Here is a 22,428-nt window from a genome sequence, read left to right on the forward strand (position 1 = left end):
TTTTTTTTTTTTTACATTCTTTTGTCCCAAGTGAAAGCCAGTGTCAGCCTTCTCATGCTACAAATGACTAATTTGCTCTTCCAGCGAGAGACAAACATGGATGGTCTTCATTTGGGCAACCATTAAGAATTTTATAATGATCCAACTCTCAATATCACATGCAGCAGCTGGGTTTGGCCTTCAATACTGCTCTCTTGAGTCTGCCTGAAGCCCCCGCATGCCTGAATTTGGCTGCACCATACACTGCTTAGTGTGGACACTGCCATTACAGCCATATTGCTGCTGGCAAAATTTGCTCTTTGTGACGCAGCGTTTGCTGGGTATAGTACAGCACTGAGCATTTTCTGCATCCTTTTGTCAAGAATAAGTAAGATGACAACAGCTTCTCACTCCCATCTGTCTCTTGTTTCATCACTGCTCATGTCCCTAACTGATCCTATGTCATACAAGTCACAGTCTCTGACTCAATCCCCCTTACAATGGAGGCAACATGGCTAAAATAAACTATTAATGACAGCAAGCTAGAAAATGTAGAATATTCCTACCATCTATCCGGTTAACAATCGGAGATACAGCATCCATCAAATCAAGTGCTTTTAATAAAATTATCTTTAACTAGACAATTACAGTAAAACTTTAGGTATAAAGGCTGCATTGTATTAAAGTCCTTAGAACTTATGCTAAAATGCTCATTAAACTTGCACAAAGAACATTAAGATCTTTCTATAATCAAAAGATGTAAAGGAGGAAGGAGGATTCTTTCCTCAGTGTGCAGGTGATTCAGACACAAAAGGAAAACTTCAGGCACAACCGATTCTGAGCATTTTCTTTATTAGTGTAACCACAATTTAACATATTCACTAGGCAGTGATCTTTTGTTTTGAAGAATTACCTTTAGATGGCATTTGTTTTATGACTTTGCACATATACATTGCTTCCTGAAGTAGACTGAAATCTAAGCAAAGAGGTGTTCTCCATTACACCCAGAAATTAGTACATGTAGAAGCAAAGTATGTAGGTCATCATTAGCAATTTACCCTAAAAAACTCTCTCTCTGGGGAGTGTAAAGTGAAAGAGGCAGAGAAGTTGCTAGAGAGATGCACCTTCTTATTTAAATGCAGCACAGCTCTGCTGCATTTTCACAAGATGGCAGCAAGAATACACTTTTTGAAGTTAAAAAAAAAATAATGAACAAATAAAAGTAACCCTATGTTACTTTATTATATAATTGATTCCTCTAGTTTCATAGTTTCCTGCGACCTGTGTCTGGCTCACAAGCCAATAGAATTGAAAAAGCAAAACTCCAGGTGTATAAGGCTGATGAACCTAACTAGTTTGCTAACAACTTTTTAAAGACATAGATGGACTTGGAGTATCTAATATCAGTTGGAAGTTTACACCAAATTGTAGTAAGTGGTAAAACATTCTCTTAAACATCCTCCTAAGAGTTCTATACTTACAAGTTTGTAAAAAAACTAATTGTCACTGATTTTCAAATTCAGTAACAGCTGTTAACACTTCATCTTAGTATATTAAAGGCAAGGCAGACTATCCCTTATGTTATCTCTTCATTTAAGCACTCTGTGTACAGCATTTTCTTACAAACGGGAATGCATTTAGTAAATATGCTCTGAACACTTTCTAAAGTCAATAAAATTCCCTTTGTACAGGCACAAAAAAGGGAGTTTTATTCCACTGCCAGTCTAACAGTGCAGCTTAGTTAGATAAATAAAATATCTAGGTCAGCTGAATTTCTATAAATTACACAAACCAATTTTAGTACCAGATCTAAGTCATTATGAATAACGGACACTTACGTCTTCAGAGTTCGAGGTGATAGTAGCTGTTGGTCTTAAAACCCCAAGAAAACATTACACTAATCTGTATTCAAATACAGGAATTATTTTTCCACACACTGATTTCAATAAGAAACTGACAAAAATACAAGTTTCCTTAGAGATAAAGATTAAAATCTTATTTGCATATTTTGATATCCTTAGTTTTTTTTTTTGAAAATGAAAACCAATTATCAATCAATCAATATGGAACCCTAAAAAAACTTTGTGGAAACCCTGATGAAACTTTGGACCAACCTTGCACATGGACTCGCTGCTGCCTCCACAACAACCACGTTTCTATTCAATGAACCACCTATTTATTCCTGAACGTAAGAGTTTATTGATGATGATGTGCCTTTGTCATTGTTAAACTGATAACAGTAACACTTTTATCAAAGGCCTTGCTTACTGGTTTCTTAAACCTGACATGCAAGATATGGTCAACCTACGCTTCATAAAGCCAACACTTCTTTATGTCCAATAATGATCCATGCCAGTTATCACTGTCAAGAAACTGAAAGCAGGCACCTTTCAAAGCAGAATGGAGGTTAAGATGGTTGGTCAGTCATATTCAGTTTGTCATAGCAATCTCTCTTTTGTAAACAGGATGACATTAGCCAGAGTCCAATAGGATGGAACACCCTGCCATTAAACAGTAACATTATAACTGATAAATGAAAGTTTATTCATTTAAGCATTCCTAGAGAAAGCAGAAATAATAGGGGTAAACCTAAATGTATAAATGAGAGACACATGAATTAGATAGAATCTTAAGTAAATAAGATGTAATTAGGAAAAGACAAGACACTTGTAAGGGCTTGAACTGCAACTATAGTAGGTTTACAATAGATGGGCCATCATTTTTGAGCGTTTTCTGTTCCACTATTAAGAGCTACAATATATCAAAATATGTTACTTGAATGTCAGTGAATGCAGTGTACTTTGCAAAATGTTCAGGATGTACCCCATTTTTACATAGATAAATTCTTTGAAGTTTTACTTTCAGACGTTAACCTTGAAGTCTGACTGAGGCTGCTTAGGGAACTACCAGAAGATGAAGTTAACAATAGAAATCTATGTATTACTGTAAGAAGCTAGTGGGGTTTGGATTTACAGGATGAATGTGTCCATAAACACTTAAAAGTAAAAAGCCATGGGTATTCAGAAGCCATGTAGCTGAAACATTATGTCCTTAAGGCATCATCTGCATATATCCCATGGCCTCCACTATGGGAGCAGTGAACACACTAGCCTGGCTGGGATTTTCTTCCATTTTTTTAACTGAATGCTTTGTTTGTGTGACCTTTTTACTCTTACATTTAGTTGATTAAACTCAGTGGACAAAAGCACAAATCAACATGCAGTACATTTTACACACTTGAGATATATTTACTTTATTCTTCTTCAAAAGATTACTTTAGAAAAGTTGTTTCAGTTTTAAGGGTCATCAAGTTGCTGAAAACTTTCCAGTTCTCTACAGCTTTCTTTACTACCAATTACTTTACAGCACCAGCTCTGTAAGCTTTACCTACTATGCATTATTGTACTCAATGGTACACTTGTAATCAAGCGTACCATAGGAACATACTGGGACTACTTGCACTTTATTTACATTTAGCAAACAGGAAAAAACGAAAGACACAACTATAATAAACTATTATAAAAGCTTTGCTTAAAACAGCACTTTGTTAATAAGATCCTCTTTTTTCTTTTTGTTTTGCAGCATGGGAAGAGACTGATCTCAACCACCTCCTCTACTGCAAGAGGCCGGGGTGGCTGGTCACTCCAATCCCATAAGTATTTTTTCTGTCAAATTAGAAGCGGTTAGTAATATACAAAAATATAACCACCACCACATTTTGCCAATTATCCCCTCCCCCCCCCTTTTTTTTTATCTGTTTCTACAGCTTCAGAAGAGCACACTTGCTGCAAAAATCCAGAACAGCCAGGAAGAGTGTGTCCCTCTGAATATCTCCTGTAGTAGGGGGCAAGATTTACCATCTGGGCAGGACCTAACCACTGAGCCACTGCAGACCACCCCTTAACATCAGGGTCCAATCACCCTGACTTCCCTGGGCAGGGCTCTAAATACGGGTCTGTAGACCACAAACAGCTGGGGTAGTCCAATCATCCCCCATCATCTGTGCACACAACGTTTTGTGCCACACACACACCTCTTGAGCATTTCCACAATTCCTTCCACATCACCATATCTGCACCCTCTGTTGGTCTTCTCTTACATTTGTGAATTTGCCCTACTGTGTAATCATCGACAATCTGTCTATGTTGCTGTTAATACCTTATCATTCCTTCTCTTCCTGCTCTCTTCTTTCACACCTTTTACAAATCTGAGAATAAAGGGGGTTCACCCCACAAAGGAAAAAAAAAAAACTCCTCTCTCACCTTATCAAGTACGATGTTCTTATGTCATTCTACTGTATTTCCCTCATCTGCTCTCTACTTTTCCCGACTTCACTGTTCACCCTCTTTCCATACTTAAAAGAAAAACTGGTGTCCATCAATAAACACCTGTACAATTAGGCAGTTGGCAAAGCAACTTTAAACTGCTAGGCAGTGGTACTGAGCTCAGGTATTCACATCTTCTCTCTGTAGAGTCTTGTACTTAACTGAAGTGTAAGTTACCAGTGGACTGCAGAAACGTATCAAAACATACGAGTTACACTTTCAAAAAATACACATCATCGCAAGCATTCTTCCACAATATTTTTCAGAATTTACACACTTCCATGTCTATGCAGTTAGACCTGTGCAGTTCTTCAGTGGCTTCAGATATATGAAAACCAGCACCTTTGGACTATGCCTACCACCTTATACTGGTCACTGCAGAGCATTCACCAAATCAAAGTAGCACTTCAAAGTGCTTTGAACCTTACCCAAACTTGTACACGTGTACTCTGTGATAACATAACATGATTTAATGTGAGCTACATCCCTAACAAAAAGGGGGTAAGGGGGGAAACAAGAAAAAGGGTAGGCTAGATAGATTTGTCACCTCCTACCATCAAGCTAATATAATTTGCAAGAATTGTCCAGAAACCTGACCTCCCCTTCAAACAGCAGTTTACCAGCAGGTAAAGATGCACTATCTGTGATAGATCTTTTCTTTTAAAGTTTATAAATAAATCAACAGAAGTACAACATGGAACCCCACCACCTGGATGCAAAGTGATATACATTTCAATAAATCCTCAAATGTGCTAAAAATTCGTGGAATTCTGTCAATACAATTTGGTATTTAAGCATTTCCAAGAAACGACTTGCTGGTGAATAAAGCTCAGTAGTAGGGTTTTAAAATGATGCAGAGTATTCACAATTTAAATGAAAGCGGTATCCTGGGGTGGAGAGTCAGATGATGATGGAGACAACATTTTCATAGCCAAACTGTGCATAATTCTGACGGACTTCCACTTTGGGCTAAATAAAAACAGTCCTTGTCCTCAGAATAGAGATGAAGTAACTTCCACTTATTTTTCTTGTAATTTCCTTGAATCTTTGAAAGCAGTAATGAAAGTCTGTATTCAAAAAGCTTAAACTTGGATGTGCGTCAGCTCTGAAAGATAACCAACACAAATTCTGGCTGTTGCTCTAAAAATGCTGACAAAATCTCCTTCACTCACGTATGATAATCAAATCAAGATGTAAAATAAATCAGAGCTGAACACTGGACTAGATGAGTTAGCGGCCTCTGCTGATGCTGTTTTATGAAACACTTAAGGAGTCCCTACATCTTTCACATCCATTATTTCATTCAGTATGTCAAGTTCCTTACCAACAAAGGCACTAATCCAGGTACGTGCTTTGTTATACAGTTTTGCACCACCAATATCAGTGAAAGCTCTTTTGGATGCTTTTGTGTGTAGCTTCAAACCACTTGTGTATGTAGTTGCCGATCACCAGAGTCTAACGACCCATTTTCTTCTTGCTCTGGGCACTGCAATCTCAACAGAACATATCAAAGAGTATAACAGAATTACTTGCAGAACAGTTTTGAACAAAACTAGAAACACCACGACGACACAGTTGTGGAGCTTTAGTTTCAGGAAAAATACAGACTTCCAGTAGAAATAGAGAGGCTAGTATTTACAGATGTTTAGTGCATAGCACAGGGCAAAGTAGTGTTTTTAGCAATGTGTAGGGTGTGGAACGTTCAGAGACATAGGACAACTGTGCAATGGTCAAAACATCATAGTATGCAGTGCATAATGACTTGAAAATGAGAAACTCTGAGCAAAGCAGCTACATGGTGCAAACAAATGACAATTCAAAAAGATACAGAACAGGGACAATGTGCTGCTACATTTCAATTTTTTTAAACCAAGATTCACGGTGCCCATAAGGCATAATAACGTACCAAACACTCTAGTCATAGGTGACTCTATAGTCAGGCACACTGATGTCCCACTCACCAGGCTAAAGAAGGAGAAAGTTACTGTCAGCTGCCTGACGGGTGCCAGGATCCGCCACATAACCCACACACTCGGGTCACTCCACAACAAGTACAAATATGACTCTGTCATTGTCCATGTTGGTATGAATGACCTGAGACATATCTCCCTGGACTACATGAAAAGAGACATGGAGGAGCTGTCCGATCTTGTAGCTTAGTCAGGTATGCCCTAGCCCTGAGTAGCATCCTGCCATCACCCAGAATGATACCGCAGTACAAGGACAAAATGATTGACTTCAACAATTGGCTAAGCTTCTTGTGTCATTCTAAGGGGATCCAGTATCTGTCTGCCTGGAATGACATGATCGACAGACCACGATGCTTTGCCAGAGATGGCTTGCACCTGTCACCCTTGGGATTCTGGATACAGGCTAAGGCTCTTGCCACCTCTATAATGCCTTTTTAGGCAAGGTTCAAATGACAAACTCACCACCATAACAGGCACAAGCAAGCGAAATCTGAGGGTAATGCTACTCAATGCTAGAAGTCTAAACCTCAAAATGCACTCACTCGAGGCACTACTTAAAATGGAGAACATCGACATCTGTGCAGTGACAGAGACCTGGTTCGATGCTCCAGAGAGCACCCCTGCATTACCAGGCTATAATTCATACCACACCTTTCGGCCACATAACCTGGACCAAAACACTAAAGGTGGAGGCGTGTCCATATTTATTAAGGATATCCACACCTCCAGGCTAGTTGCTCAGAATAATGCATCCAAGACTATCCAAGTGCAACTAACTCTGGGCAAGACCATAATCCAAACTGTAGCTTGCTACAGATCCCCCCACCATGCCCCAGGATTCCCACTCCTCATTTCATGATACACTGGAAAATATTAGGGTACAACCTAACACCCTAATAATGGGCGATTTCAACTACCCCACCATTAACTGGGAAAACTACTCCTGTACCAACTCTTTTGTTCAAAGTTTTCTGGAATTCATAAATCCCAATGCCTTGGATCAACTTATCCACACCCCCCTCAGGGGCAGCAATATCCTAGACCTGGTCATTACTACACCAAAGTTCAATTCCTCGTTGGTCAGATCCAACCACAAGCTAATCACCATAGACATCCACATCCCACCCCCACCTCCCATTAGGGAAACCACTGTAAAAAAATTTCTCCAAAGCCAGCTTCACCCTTCTTAACACAAAAGTGGCAAACTTCACGACAACCATGCAGATGGACAATAGATGTACGACTGCTGAATCCTACACAAATGCACTTTATAAGCATGTACACAAGTGCATGGACCGTGCAATCCCTAAAAGAGCCAACAGAGCCAAGATACTAACATCCAAAAAAAGGAAGCCAATCTGGTGGCCCCTTGCCATAAACAAACTCCACAACAGAAGAAACTGTTGCAAAAAAGAGTAAAATCCCATGATTGCAGGAACTCCCTGGTCAGCCTCAGTAAAAAGCTGAGATTCCTCAAAATCCTCCAAAGCTAGTTACAAAAACAAAATAACCACGGATTCTAAAGACAACCACAAAGCATTCTATAGCTATGTCAAGAATCTCAATGGCAACACTTAGATCTGCTCTGAGTTACAGCACAATGGCACTAAATATACCGAACCAACTGATATTGCCAACATCCTGGCAGTTAGGCTCAGTGCTAACTTTATCCCCCTCCCATCCCCTAAAGGGCCCATCTCTATACTGGAAGAATACAAAGTTCCTGTACTCATGGCTGCACAGATAAAAACCACTCTCTCCAAAGCCAAGAACACAGCATCCATGGGACCTGACAACATCCCAGGCTGCGTTCTGCATGAACTACAGAACAAACTGCCACCCCACCTAAGTACCATGTTCAATCATAGCCTCACCTCAGGCTTTGTGCCACTGAATGGCGCACAGCGATGGTTATCCCACTCCACAAAGGGGGAGCCACTACGACCCCGGGAACTACTGCCCCATTAGCCTGATGAGCCTGATCTGCAAGGTTATGGAACGTATCATCATGGAACTTATAAACAATGAGATTGGTAATCTCCAAACTCCGGACCCCACCCAGTTCGGGTTTGTAAAAGGCAGATCATGTCTCCTAAACCTGATAGACTTCTTTGAAGCAGTCAGCAAAGCCGTAAATGAGGGTAAGGTGACTCACACAGCCCATCTAGATCTCGCCAAGACTTTCAACACCATCCCCCACTCTGGAATTATAGATAATTTCACTAAACTAGATATAAATCCCTATGTCACAAGATGGGACGCCAACTGGCTCACTGACAGAACCCACACTGTAAAAGTAGCAAACTCCAAATCCGACTAAAGACCTGTGACAAGTGGAGTACCACAGGGTTCAGTCCTGGGTCCACTCTTGTACAGGCTAACACAGAAGGTCTTTGGCTAATGAAGTTTGTGGATGACTGCAAACTAGGAGCCATAACTGAAACTCCTAACGATATGGACATCCTACAAAAGGGCCTCACTAAGACAGATGTCTGGTGTCAAAGCCATGGCCTCAAGCTCAATGCCAAAAAGTGCATTGTCACCCCTTTTGGTAAAAACTCTGTACCCATGAACTACCACATAGGCAGCAGTCTTCTTAACATGGAAAGTGTGATAAGAGACCTTGGGACACAGGTGGACAGTAGTCTCTCCTTTGTTAATCACATCGCCACAGTAGTCAGGAAATCCTTCTACATGGCACATCACATCATAAAAGGTTTCTCATCCTGGAAAAAAAAGGTCAATATTCCCCTCTACTAGTCACTCATTAGACCCATTATAGAGTACAACGCCCCTTTTGGTATATACCTCACAAGAAATCTACAATGACTAGAAAGGCCAAAGAAATACCTCACAAAGAGGATTACCAGCCTTAAACAGATGCCCTACGAAGACCGTCTCAAAAAACTCCAGCTTTACTCTGTCGCATATCGCCTACTCAGAGGCGATCTCTGCCCAACATACAAAGCTACGTCAAACCCAGAGCTGTTGGACATGCTCTACTTAAAGAAATCCTAATCCCTCCAAGCTACATGCTCTAGGGACCTAAACCTTGTCACCACAATAAACAGACCATGCTGGAGGGATAAGATTACTGCCCCAGAGACTTCCCATACTCTGGGACAATCTACTTATCTATATCAAACAAAGCTCTTCATTAGCACTCCAAGAAAAATCTTGGTGATTGGATAGGAGATGGGAAATTCACCCTGGGGATCACTTCTGTGGCTCTGCTCGACAGGGGCACAGGAAAATAATTTTCTTGGGTGGCGAAAGCCAGGGTACCTTTTTGGCTAGGCTTATATAGGCCCTAGGGCCAATAGCCTAGCACCTACCTAAGAACCTATGGGTCTATATTACATGAATGAGTGATCAAAATGTCAAGTACAACATACTTGACACATTTTGATCATTCGATCACGTCATCGAAAGCTATAAACCCTTAAAAATACAAAATCGACAGATTCTGTTTGCACCACACCTAACATACAACACACACACCAATTCATACAAACCCCTACACACTCACATCACTCAAACACCTACACAAACATACATACTTTTAAAACAAAGTGGGGGGCTTCACCCCCCCACACCCTCCCTAACTAAATATACCAACTCCGAGATCGCTGTACATTGGGGGAAAGGGCAATTTCCCGGTAATCGCTTGTGTCAGAAGTTGCTTTGCGATTACCGGGAAATTGCCCTTTCCCCAATGTACAGCGATCTCGGAGTTGGTACATTAAAAAAAGCAGCCTCTTATGAAGACATTCCAAACAGTGTAGCATGTTTACGTCACGCACTACACTCACTAGGAAGGCCGACCAAAACATTTTGGAACTCCAAATTTCAACATTTGGAGTATCCGATTACATGAACGTGCGATCAAAGTATGTAGACTATCTTGTACTAGACATTTTGATCATTCATGTAATATAGACCCTGAACCTAAGAACATGATGGCAATATTGCTGGCATCTGCAGCAGCTAATGCTCAGTAATGTGTGTTAATAGCTGTCCTTGAACCTGGTGCCCCAAGTGCTGTGTATTACAGCCATCCTTGTCTGTGTCATCCACAAGCCAAATCAATAAAGGGGGATGCATAGTACGCGCATCCCTGTGAATACTATAGGTATGTGTAGGTTTAAGAATCTTCCCACAGGGACCTTTTGGTGACTTACTGGGGACCACGAAAGGCAAATGCAAGCATCAGTCTCATAAGTCCTGAACCAGTTGCTTAAGATTATGCTGCAGCATGTGGTTTTGCAACTGGTGGCTGCCAAGACTGTTTCTCAGCAGGGGAGGATGGTTCCCTTGCTAGAAGTGATCCGGAGGGAATCACTGGTACCTAAGACCACTTCTCAGTGATGACGACACAATGGCTTTTATTCTGAGAGCAGTGCAGTGGGGTCTGCTGTGGCAGAAGTACAGTGGCAAGTGGATGAGTTACAGTGCCTTCTACTGCAGCTTGCATTGTCATATACCTGACAGGACCAACCCACTGGACCACTGCAAGAGTATTTTACCCAGAGTATTGGCCTAAGTGAGTGATGCCTGCATGTGTTGCCCTGCAGGCTGCCCTTGCGTTGAAGCAACACCGGAGGCTATCATATCTCTGTCTTGGCGTTTTCCTTTCATTGTGTCTCATTCCCCATTCCTTGTTCAATGCAAACCCTTCCCATCAGTACTTTTCCACCCTTTGCATGTTTGTACCCAGCCACATTCCTCCTAATTGTGTGCATGACACAGACAGAGAGAGATAGAGACACTGTGTGCGTGTGTGTGCGCGCGCGCATGGGTCTGTAAAACAACCCAGCCAGAATTTGTCTGCCAGCCATTTTCCCTGTACCCACTCACAACCTTCCCTACATACCCTACTTTTAAACGCAAGAAAAAATGGATTGTTTCCTTCTAAAAAGAAAATTACTTTTCTTTCTCTCCACCTTTCAGATTTTCTGGTTACCACTGTGTGGTGCTTCTGCTTGCTGTTCTCTCTTCCACTTTCATATTTACCTCAGTTCCTCCCCAGTGATGTGACAAACACGGCTGACACTTTGATGTGCAGTCACACAGTGATCTACCTGACAGATACTGCAATGCTTTACTTGTGCTGGATGAGCATGACATACAGCTATGCTGCACTACAATATAATGCCCTGAGTATGCATTGACTCAGCCTGCTTTTTGACCTATGTCACACTGATCACATACCCTGCTGCCACTGTACACTAGCCATCCAACAGGTTAGTACTGGTTTTCCTGTCAGCATTACACTTCTCTTTATACAGACCCTTGGGGTCCAGTTGTTGGCACTTGAATTCCTAACACATGGCTGGCAAGCTGAAAAGCTCATCATACAAAGATTCCCTCAAAATAGCTCTGAGCAGGCGTGTAGCATTTGTTTATGAATCTTAGCCAGAGTTCCTCACATAATGTTGTATGGGATCTGCAGGACGACGACAAGATGAACAAGATCATTTTTGTACTTTTTTCTCTCTAGACTTTCTCCTGGCCATTTTAGCCTGTGCATGTGTATAAGACATGCAATGCCCTTCTGTTAGACGACAAAATTCAGCTCTACTTTAACTGTGCAACTGAGTAGGTTAGACAGTGGAATTCTCTTGTTTTTATCTTTGGGAGTTTTAAACTTTGCAAACCAACTCACCTTCCAGTTTCGTACTGACTTAATGTTATTTCAAAAAATCATTATTTTTTGTCTCCCTGACAATTTAGACAGGAAATGACAAGCAATAGCAGGAACTGCTCTGCAGTCCACACATCATTAAAATGTTTTTTATTCTTCATAATTACACTATATATATATATATATATATATATATATATATATATATATACTGACGGTCACTACTTATGCAGCTCGCTAGCATTAAGTACCACCACTTATGCAGCTCGCTAGCATTAAGTACCACCACTTCTGCAGCTCGCTAGCATTAAGTACCACCACTTATGCAGCTTGCTAGCATTAAGTACCACTTCTTACGCAGCTCGCTAGCATTTAGTACCACTACTTATGCAACATGCTAGTATTTAGTGTTACTATTTGTTCTACTTGCTAGTGATTATTGCCGCTACTTTTGCTACTCGCTATTAGTTAATTTTGTTACTTGTGCTGCTTGCATGCATTTTTATGTGAAGCTAAGTTGCATAAAATTAAATGCACTATTCACATGTGTACATTACTGCAGCTCTGCTAAGAATTCCATCACTCATTCATTTTACCATCTGGATGACCTTTTAGGGATGCGATTTCATCCCCTTCTGTTACTACCTGTATTACCAGCTAAAATAGTTTCCTTTGTAAATATTTAGATTACAGCTAAACAAGCTACCATGATGACAGTGGATAAGTTACTGAAAAGAAAATGACTGTGCATCTTAAAATGTACTGCAGTACATGCAAACCAACTTGATTCATAGACAGACATTAAAAACTGGCTGAGCAAACACTGTTTGGAATTATGGTAGCACATCTGACTATTACATGAAGAATGTGGATTACAGCAGATGTTATCATGCTAACAAAAATGCTGCCTTAGACTTAGAGACGCTGCTTTAAATTGAAATACAGAAGCTAAACTGGATTTTGTTTTAAGTAGCATAACTAAAGTTAAGGAGAAAAATATAGGTGTCTCTCAGTTGTCTGAGCACTCTTTCAGCTAGTCTCAGTGCTCAGAAGCAAATTCACTGAATGACACTTTCAGTGCCAGTAGAGACTAACCTTTATCAGACTTATGTGACCATAAAAGTTTGAGGTTTAAGCTGAAAGTGGCTTTCAGCAAATTTTCTCAGATTCTACAACTGATAAAGGTTTCTTCAGTGCATCAACAGAAGTCTTTCTTTGCTGAACCCTTTGAGGGAATGTGCTCCTCTCCCCAGAATCCAAAATAGTAGTCATTAAGGTGGAACCAGCCAAATGACAGCAAAGTAGAGATCTCAGAAGGCAAAGTCCTGAAGCACTGGTTTCCCAAATGAAGCCTGTCTCCTGACATTATGGTTGGGACAAGTGTGAACTGAAGACTGTTGAGGCCATAGGCATTTTTTTGAAGTTCTCCTTGAACCTAAATTCACTTAAGGAAGACCATAAACTTTGTTGATATCATATCCACAATGTAAGTCTGGAATTTAAACATGTGAAATGAAAACTTGAGGGCTCTACGGCTAAATTCACTTGGCTTGACCTGTCCAAAGCTCTCGATTCCCTATCATGCGGCAAACTACCCTGAACCCATGTCAAATCAAAACTATTAAGACTGATATTAAACCAAAGTCAGCACTAGGATGCTTAAATCCTTGTCCTCTCTCAGCCAGGGACTTGCAAGGGGTGGCCACATCCTTAGGAGCAGAAAAGGTAGAGCCAGGGAGTCTCCAGTCAGCTTTGATAGCATCCTTAATGACTACATGAGGGGATGGTAATCCACCATTTGTCAGGCTTTTCCTCTGTAGCACTTTGTAATACAAGGGATTAAGGTCAGTCTAAGATGTTCTTGTGAGACTAATGACTCTCTAACAGAGGCCTCTCCATCAGAAATATCATGAGAGAAAAAACAGATGTGGGTGGAATCACTATCACTGTTCACCTGAAAAACAATTGTCTCAGGATTCACATACTCTCACAAGAGCAGGAATGTGAGGAAATCCCTTACCTCATGTGACGAGGACCATGTGACTGATGAGCCCTGGATACTGGGGACATGAACTGACATGGGAACGTATAGCAGACAAAGCCAACACGCTCTGAAGAAAGGCCTGCATTAGGCCTGTCAGTAGTTTTCGAACATACTTGATAAGACTGTAGTCATACAACTGCAACTTGAGCTCTAGAATGCAAACATTTACTTAAAGTCTAGGCCTGGCATAAGATAACCAGAGGGAACCATTAACCAACCTAATAGCACAGTCCTCGTTTCTGAGTAATCCTGACCCAAGGGGGACCACTCTGAGTTTAGGCAGGTGAACCTTGGACTCTAGCTGGGCAGTGAAAAAAAACCTAGGATGCTCCAAAAAGGTGTGAGCCGATGACTCCTCTGGTCCCAGTGTGGGTTGAAGTCCTGACTAGCGGAAAATAAACTCGGTGCCTATAGGAACCAACAGGCAAGGATGAATACCAGACTTGTTTTCTGGAGGACAAGGTTTCAAACCTGCTCTCCACATGCTAGCGCTTGTGAAGCTGAATGAACCTATGACTGAGGCTACCAATGAAGAGGACCCTCCTGATAGCTTCTGCATGAGTAGTGCTCAGTAGCCACCATCTTTTTAGCTGGAAGGCATGATAAAAGATTCTCCCAGGGACACCCATCTAACTACTGCTCACTTTCAGCAGCTTTTCACGTCATGCTCTTCTAATAAACAACAAAAGCAATGTTAATATGGGCACTGGCTTGAGAACTGAAAGTTGCATGATACTCTGTGGTCATGGTGGTTAGCTGTGTGAATGCTCAGCTTCATAAATGACAGCTACTATCTGGATCCAAACTACAACATGGCAAGAAAAGAACTTCAGAGGATTGCTTGCCATTGTACTTGCTTACAAAGCCAGTGTACCATGTTGAAGAGTGCAGCTGAATAGATGCACACACATCCTAAAAGGCAAATCATCTAAGAGTGTTGCTGAAGGTGGTTGAAGACCGCCACCAAAATGAGTCACCAAGATGGGTCCTCAGTGTTAGAATTCTATTACTTCTCAGAGCTTAGTCTGTACCTAAATTTACTAGCTCAATCTAAAGTCTACAGAAAAAAAAGCAGACTTGGAATTATACAAATAATTAGTAATTTACCATTGTCCTGCATCAATTGAATCACTTAAATTGTAAGCAGAGTGCAATGCAAATTCCCCAGAAAGAACAATGTTCAAATTAATAGAATTTAAGAAGAAATTTAAAAACAGAAGGGAGAAGAGGATGCACTGAGTTGTACAAAAATAATGAGGAAAGGGCCGTGAACATTACAGCAAATTCTGAAGTTTTTGGCACTGACTACTTTCAGCTATAACTTTCAACTTATGTTAACAAAGAGGTACCACAGCTCTTCCTGTTTTCAATAAACTACTGTATGCTGAGCAAGCTTCAGCAAGACCTGGCTGAATATCTGGCAATGACGAACGGTGCCATTAAAGTCGCATGAAAGTATGTCTCCTCATGTGAATATGAAAGCCTTGAACTCCAGAAATAAACTGCCATTACAGGAGCAGAAAAAACAAGTCTATGAAAAAAAATATCTATCCATGGGAGATAAAAAGATGACAAATAGCTAGTATGATGCTCCTACAAAAGGCAAGATATGATGCTGATGATGGTGCATACTCATGTTATACAGTTAACAGTCAATCGGCTCAAAGTCTAAACACAGTGTCACTGAAGTGCTGAAGGAAACCTCTCTGACCTTCCTCTGGGATTTTACCACCTGATATTACAAGCCAATGATCTGACCTAGCCAATATGCCATTACACAGTGTAGATCAGAGTGTATGTGCTGTGTCTTTAAGAAGCATATCAAGGACTGAGTGTGCACATATAAATAGCAGGCATGTGTGACTCCTAATGCCATTTTGACAGTGCAGCCAGAGTGAGCATGTATGATTGCAGTAGTTAGTATACAAGTTACTCAAGTTAAAGTCAGTAAACTTCTATTGTGGTGTGTTTGTATATAATAAAGATGCTTGAACAGAACTCACAAAGACTCTTCTATTGTGTCCAAAGTAGAAGAGCGACATAGTGTAAGAACTGGGATTCCAGAGAAAGATATTCAAAGCCATAAGGCAGACAGATGACAGTGAAGGCAAACTAAGAGAAATGAGCATGAAAAACAGCCAGAAAAGAATAAAGAATCAAAGGTAATGAAAATTCACACGCACTGCTTCTTTTATAAAAAAAGATAAAACAGAGAATTACAAAGGCACAAACCGCATTACTAAACAAGCAGGAGGCAAAAAAAACTAAGGGAATGTTTAAAGTTAAGATGTTTGACAAAACGATCATCAGAAAAGCGAAACAAGTACTTTTAAATCAAAACAAGCATGTTTAAGGCAAAATGGGCATGTTTAGAGTAAAACAAGCACAAGAAAAGTACAATACACATGAAAAGAGATTAAACGAGCAAAACTAACACAAGGGCAAAAAGGGCACATTAAGCATAATTAAACCAAGGCGACTGCATGTGTTTTGCCAAGGTGCTGTGTTTTGGCATAACTACGATTTTGTATTGTATCAAGGGCATAACCAGAGTTATCTTAAGTGTCTCAAAGTGTGTAAATGTGCTTACAGTGTGTGCTTATTACTCTGCATGTATTCTGAAGAGTTTATTTATGTGCAAAGTGTAACAATTTCATGAAATACAGTCAAAGTACAGCCATTTTGAAACGTTTCTTGTGCTGGGTGTGTCTATTCACAAAGTGCCGCCATTACAAAGCGTTTCTTTCACTGTAAAGAACTGCCTAGTAAGTTACCACCATTTTGGGGAAATTTCAGTGTGCAGTTTATTCACGAAGTGCAATTACTTCAAAAATGTTATTAACTCTGAGCTTCTCTTGCCCAGTTCATTTGAATCGTGCAGTTATTTGATGTTTCTTACACTAATAAGTGATTTCTTGCAATACAGTAATTTCAAGAATATTCAGGGTTGCCAGATTTCCAACCAGCCAGGTAGGGACAAAAAAAAAGAAAGGTCTTTAATGCGGAACAGAGTTCCACATTAAAGACCAGTAGCTCTGCACTAAACACGGAGCTTCTCGTGTTTAATGCATTGCAGTTCCGCATTCAACACAAGTAGCTCCGTGTTTAATGATTTTTGATTGGCCTGTATACCGGCATACGGGCCAATCAAAAATCACTAAACACGGAGCTTCTCGTGTTTAATGCGGAACATTGCAGTTCCGCATTCAACCGAAGTAGCTCCGTGTTTAGCGATTTTTGATTAGCCCATATACCGGCATACAGGCCAATTAAAAATCGTTATACACGGAGCTACTTCTGTTTAATGTGGAACACAAGAAGCTCAGTGTTTAGCGATTTTTGACTGGCCTGTATGCCAGGTATACGGGCCAATCAAAAAAAAAAACAAAGCGGAGGCTGGCCGGGATTTAAACCGGCAGGGCGGGACTCGGGATCAGGCTACTGATCTCGGGACAGTCCCGCTCAAATAGGGATGTCTGACAACCCTGAGAATATTACAGTGTGCGAGAGACTTATTTCGCAAAGTTGAGTTATACAGAGCCTTATTGTGCTGTTGGGCAAAGTTCCAGATAATGGTATAAATTTATAGCACATGTGTATGTGTTCATGCTTATTTGCAGAACCCTTCACTGATGTATGTTAATATGGCATATGGACTTCGAAAGCCCTTACCACTTTTATTTGATCAGAATACTGCAGAGAATTGGAGAATATTTGAGAAAGAGTATGATATTTTTATTCAAGCAGCTTATTCAGATAAAGATGCATGCACCACAGCATTCATTTTGCTAAACCTAGATGGGTCAAAGGCTATAGAAAGAGCATTCATTTGTGTATGCACCAGCAGTATATGATGGAAAAGGCAAAAATCATCATTTTGTTGTACAGGCTGAATAAAGGGAAGCCCCAGTGTGTTTGAAGTGCAAGTTCAGAGAAATGAGTAACCCCCAAACAAATACTACATTAAAGAGGCATTTGTTTTACACGAGAGATCAGAAACTAGGGGAGTCTTTTGCAGGTTATATAACTGACCTGAGAAACAAAGCCAAAATGTGTTGGTTTGGTGACTTAAAAGATGAGTTAATAAAGTACAGGCTTGTTTGTGGCATTAATAGTGCTACTGTGATAAAGATTTTGCTTCATGACTGATTTAATGTTGAGTAAAGTCATTGAGATTTGTCAGATCCATGAAATGACAAAAAAAACACAAATATGCTTGTAAGTGACAAGAGTATTGTTTCGACAGGCTCCAGAGCAAATGTAGTTAGCATGCAACACGTAGCAAACAAAAGCAGGTCTAAGCACATGGCAGGCAGCCACAGCCGCTGCTGGCTCACCAGGGAAACCTTGTGGCTTTATAGCAAGTTCTAAGACTAGTTCAGTTAAAGGAGCATGTTCCTCAGTGCAGTAGAAGCATGAATCAGCAAAATCCAAGTCTAGTTTTATTAACTGTCGCAATTGTGGTGTCAATCATGAGTCTGAGAGAGAAATGCTTAGCCTTTGGTTAGTGGTCACAAGTGTAAAAAATGGAACCATTTTCAAAGGTTTTACAAATCAAGTAAACCCCACACAGTTGCAAAGAAAGGTCACACAAAAAAACAAGTTGATCAAGTAGAGATGCAACAGTCAGCTTTCTATGTAGATGGTGAAACTGTTGTATTACTAGTTGGTGAAAGAGCTGATGCAGTGAATTTATTGGCATAGAGTGAAGTGTTTGGTACAGTCTAGGTCAATGGTAAATCTACAGAGCTTAAAGTAGACACTGGTTCAAAGTGTAATGTTATATCAGCAGCAGACACATTTGCTAAAGTGAGAACTAATGAGCAACTCAATGTGGCCAGTAGTGCAAAACTTGCTCTTATGGAAATGAAGAAATTCAAACCAAAGGCTCAGTGATGCTTTCATGTTATTTGGCCAAGAACTGTTACAGCTTCTTATTCTGTGTAGTTTGAAGACCTGTACAGTCATTACTGGGTCTCAAAGACAGTTTGAGAATGAATCTGCTTTCTTTTACCAAAGAAGTTCATCACCTAAGTGCATATCCTAGTTCCAATTTTTCTGAAGCTATTTTCTCAGAGTATGATGAGGTTTTCGATGACAAGTTGGGGATACTTCCAGTTGTGTATTCCATGAAGTTAGACCCAGAGGTCACTCCAGTAGTCAGACCAGCAAGAAGAGTTCCAATAGTTATGCAGGATAAAGTCAAGGCTCAGCTGGATAAAATGGTACAGCAAGGTGTAATCTGTCTAGTTACAGAACCAATTGAATGGGTGTCATCTATGGTTGCAGCTCACAAAAAAGGCTCAGACGAAATCAGAATATGTACTGACCCAAGAGATTTGAACAAAGCATTAAAGAGACCGTGTCATCCAATGCATACAGTCAAAGAGGCTGCAGTTCTAACACCAAATGCCACAGTTTTTTCTGTCTTGGCTGCAAAAAGTTCATTTTGGCAAGTGATGCTTGACTGCAAATCCTCATTACTAACCACTTTTGGTACCCCATTTGGCAGATACAGATTCCTAAGGATGCCATTTGGAATAAATTCTGCAAGTGAAGTCTTCCAGCGTGCAATGGATCAAATTTTTTCAGGTTATCCTTGTGCCACAATAGTAGATGACTTATTGGTTGGAGGCAATGGTGAAGCAGAGCACGACAGAAACCTAACGAGAGTTCTAGACAGAGCACGTGAAGTACAGTTGAAGCTCAGGCCTCTGAAGTGCAAATTCAGACTACCAGAAGTTAAACATTTAGGTAAATTATTTACCAGTACTTGCTTGAGACCAGACCCAACCAAGCAAGCAGCTATTCTTGAGATGTCAGCACCAGATAACATTCAAGCTCTACAGCATTTCCTAGGCATGGCCAATTATTTAAACAAGTTTATACCAGACTTCAGTGAGTTGACAGCACCTTTAAGAGAGCTAACGTGAAAAACATGTTGCATGGTCATGGTTAGAACACCAGAAGGCATTTGAAGACCTTGCGCAGAAAACTGCCACTACACATACATTAAGATACTATGATGTGAATAAACCAGTCAGTCTTTCCTGTGAGGCTTCAAAATTTGGTCTTGGAGCAGTTATACTTTAAGAGGTCAGACCAGCAGCCTACGCATCTCGAACACTTACTCAAACTGAGATGCAATACGCTCAAACTGAGAAAGAACTTTTGGCAATAGCATTTGCATGTTCCAAGTTTCATGATTATATTTATGGTCCAGCTATTCAGATCGAAACTGGCCACCAACCTCTAGTTACTATTCTAAAGAAACCTATGCATTCAGCTCCAGCGAGATTACAAAGAATGATGCTCAAATTGCAAAAGTACAACTTCAAAATGGTCTGTACAAAAGGTAAATTACTCTATCTGGCTGATACCTTATCCAGATCACCCAACGAAAAAGCTTGACACACAGATGGCAGTGCGTACTTCTTCTACCACTAGGCTTGATGAGTTGAGAGGTCACACAAAGACTGATCCAATTTTGCAATAGCTCAATCACTACATTAATGCAGGATGGCTGTCAAAGCAATCTAGTGTACCACCTGAAGTGCAAACCTATTTTCTTTACAAAGATGAAATGTTGATGGAAGATGGCATTAAATTTCAAAGGTCCAAAAATTGTTGTTCCTGCTACCTTACAACAAGAACATATCCAGATTTTGCATCATGGTCACCCAGGTTCCGCATCCACTAAGAGAAGAGCGAAAACACTAGAATTTTGGTCTTCATTACTGAAAGACATTGATAAGGTACTTTCTTTGTTCAGTATGCAATAGCACTAGACCGCATTTGCAAAGAGAACCACTTCAGCTAAGTCAGGTTTATGAACTACCTTGGTCAACAGTAGCCACTGATATCTTTGGGTGCGACAATCAACGCTACTTAGTATTCGTAGACTCTTACTCTAATTGGTTTGAGATTGATTTACTACCTAATCTAACATCAACTACTGTTATGCTAAGTTGAAATGTCATTACGCAGTCCATGGTAGTCACAAAGTTATTTCTAACAATGGTACTCAATTTACTAGCCAGTTTCAGAAATTTGCATGACTTTATACATTACTAGCAGTCCTGAATATCCACAGTCAAATGGGCTAATTGAACATGCAGTGCACAGTGCAAAGCAATTACTTGAAAGATCAAAGCGTGACAACACTGATTTTTTTTTTAATTTACTTAATCTCAAACATATCCCATGATGATATATTTTGCTCACCTGCTCAGACACTTCTATCCAGGCAAACCAGAATGACGTTATCTGTTAGTTCCGTTTATTGAGGCCTAAAGCTAAGAATGACAGAAATATCAAGGCTCAATTATTCAAGAAGCATTCTATCTTGCAGTCCAGCTATGATAAATCGAGCAGATTTATTTGTCCATTGAGGGAAGGAGAGACCGTGAGACTAAGTTACAGGCATATGTGCCAAGCCGAGATCCTACCTTGTAGAATCTGAGGGTGAGGAGTACAGGATAAATCGCAGGCATCTTCTTCCTGTACCAGAATCATCATCTCAGGTTTGTTCCTGTGATACAGACTCCAGATCTCAGAGCGAACCTGACGTAATTTCCATCACAGAGTGTGTTTCAACCTTTACTTCCATTCCTGAAAATGTTCCAAATACTTCCAATGTTGAACAGTCTGTACACAGCTCCAGTTACTAAACCCAATTCCCAGTTTTATGTCATACGATATGGTTGAATATCCAGGCCCAGTGTGAAATATGCAGTAACATGGACATAATTACATATATGACAAAGAACTACTTGTAATATTTGCATGCCTAACAGATTCATAGCGTTGCATGATGTATTTCTCAAAGAGGGAGGATGTACATCAGAGTGCATGTGCTGTCTTTAAGGAGCATATCAAGGACTGAACGTGCACATATAAATAGCAGGCACACGCTATTCCTAGTGCCATTTTCAGACTGCAGCCGGAAAGTGAGCATGTATGACTGCAGTAATTAGTTTGTATATAAGTTACTTAAGTTAAAGTCAGTAAACGTCTAACATAATGTGTTTGTATATAACAAAGCTGCTTGAACAGAACCCACGAAGACTCTTCTATTGTGTCCAAAGTAGGAGAGCGACACACAGGCAGTTCAATGACTTGTGATCAGGGAATACAGAAAGTCATAACAGTTAGCTAGAGGCATAATATAAATAATTAAGAAAACTATGAATGCTGGAGGCATCAGCATTTTTCATGCACATGGTAACAGGCCATGGGAAAGGCCAGGGTAAAGTGTACTCCAGCACCTCCTATATGGCAATATAGAACACTAGCTACCTTCCATTAAAAAATTAAATAAGCCATCTAAATGATAGTTCCTGTAATAGTCCAGTCATTAGTGAATTAGATTACTTGTACAATGATGTCTACCGACCATTGGGAAACCAGCTAATGTCCTTAACTTTGGAAGAGGGGATAATTCACGATATGTGAAGGGTCAAATTA

General features: G+C 40.3%; 1 protein-coding gene across 1 annotated transcript in view; it reads right to left on the bottom strand.

Annotated features, from left to right (window-relative positions):
• STXBP3 (syntaxin binding protein 3) overlaps positions 1–22,428 on the bottom strand; it is a 758,101-nt gene that overhangs the window by 373,046 nt on the left and 362,627 nt on the right. The gene's annotated exons all lie outside the window — the stretch shown is intronic.

Source organism: Protopterus annectens, chromosome 10.part0 (genome assembly GCF_019279795.1).
Source record: "Protopterus annectens isolate FY-2018-M chromosome 10.part0, PAN1.0, whole genome shotgun sequence".
Taxonomy (NCBI): Eukaryota; Metazoa; Chordata; order Ceratodontiformes; family Protopteridae; genus Protopterus; species Protopterus annectens.